Source organism: Tamandua tetradactyla, chromosome 6 (assembly GCF_023851605.1).
Source record: "Tamandua tetradactyla isolate mTamTet1 chromosome 6, mTamTet1.pri, whole genome shotgun sequence".
Classification (NCBI taxonomy): Eukaryota; Metazoa; Chordata; class Mammalia; order Pilosa; family Myrmecophagidae; genus Tamandua; species Tamandua tetradactyla.
In genome coordinates this window covers 120,293,516-120,295,265 of record NC_135332.1, presented here as the reverse complement: position 1 = coordinate 120,295,265, position 1,750 = coordinate 120,293,516, and the positions used below count along the sequence as shown (strand labels likewise).

General features: G+C 36.1%; 1 pseudogene; it reads right to left on the bottom strand.

Annotated features, from left to right (window-relative positions):
* Positions 1 to 829: 829 nt before the first annotated feature.
* LOC143686319 (CDGSH iron-sulfur domain-containing protein 1 pseudogene) lies at positions 830 to 1,151 on the bottom strand (annotated as a pseudogene).
* Between the last annotated feature and the right edge of the window lie 599 nt (positions 1,152 to 1,750).

Below are 1,750 nucleotides of genomic sequence, written 5' to 3'. Positions count from 1 at the left end.
CCATTTATGGCATGGATGTGTGGCTTTGCATTCAGGAGATTTGACATTATGTCCTTCCCCAATTCTTTCACTATCCCCAGCTCAAGAGCTTGCTCCTGCTTGCTCTAGGATTCCAGAACATTACATGAGAGGCCCTACAGAATGACCTGAAATTTAGTATTACTTTGATCTAAATTTCCACTATCAGTCCTTTTAATGGAGCAATTAAATATTCATGAAGATGAATACAAAGAAGTTACCACCCCTTCATTATTGATCTGGCTCACTTTTAATTAAACAGAATGACATTCATAGTTCATTTTGATTGAAAACTGTGAAAACATGGAAGCCACATTTTCTGAGTGACATTACTGTCAAGAAGAAAATCAAGGTCAAAAGATTTTTCCTGGCTTGTATTAAGAAATTAATGTAGTTTAATCACAACCAATTTACTTTTTAGGTTAACTAAGAAATAGAAAATGTGATAATTTTTCTTCGAAACGTGTGTGATTTTGAGAATAATTTAATTTGTTAATTTCAACATGCAACTATTTTCTAATATCATTATTTTAAATTTAAAGAAATGGCTCCTTACAAGACCAAAATAATCCACAAGCAATGAGGCTTTCTTTTCCTTTTTCCTTTCTTTTCTTTTTTTGTTTAAACAAATGTGTACAACAACATTTCAACAAGTAAGGCAAATGGCAAATGCCAAGCGTGTAAAAGCTGTAGTTTGCAACATATCACATCTAGAACCTACGGGATGTGACTCTCACAGAAGTGGTATTCCTTCTAATTAAACAATTAGGTAACATTATGACAAGTTATTTGAGGTATCAAAACTGTCCATTTAAGTTCCTTTTTTCTTAATGATCGGAGGTCCCACATTGTCTCGTGTCCTCATTGTGTTTTGCTGGAGACCAGTCACAGAGTGAGAAGTTGTGGGACCTTCAACAATGGCAGTACACGACTTTATCTTCCAAATCTTCCGTGTCAAAAGAGTGTACTACCTTGGGGTTGTCTTTCTGGATGTGAAGGTTTACCATAACCTTGTTGCGACAGTCTTTAACATAAAATCTTTTGTAAGTTAGACAACAAATTGTAGTTGTTGCAGCAATTGTAACTGCTGCAATCCATTCAACTCCTGTGCTGGAATTGGAAGTCGGACTCATGGCATCGTCGCTTGCAAGGCATGTGAGTACAGGATACTGAGCACAAACGGGGCTCATGAGGACAATCAAAGTCAGGGTGCAAGAGACGTCTAAGGGCATGGATGCCAGGTTGCTACTAGTTTTCTCTGTTATTAACATCTTAATTTAGTATGGTATATTTGTTATCACAACTGAACCAACATTATTATTAGCTAAAGTCCATGTTTATCTATGTTTCCTTAATGAACCAATATGGATACATTATTATTAACAGAAGTCCATGTTTATCTATGTTTCTTTAGTTTTTACCTAATTTGCTTTCTCTATTCCGTGACCCCTTCCAGAATACTACATTACCCTTAGTAACCATGTTTCCTTAGGTTCATTCTGGATGTAACATTTTCTCAGACTTTTGTTTGTGATAACCTTGGCAGTTTTGAGGAATACTGGTCTGGAATACTGTAGGATGCCTCTGTATTGGAATTTGTCTGTTTTTTTCATGATTAGACTGGGGATATGTGTTTTTAGGAGAAAGATCATGAGGTGAAGTGCCATTTTCATCACACTTCTTACAAGGTACATACTATCCACTTGATGTACGACAGTTGATGGTGACCTTG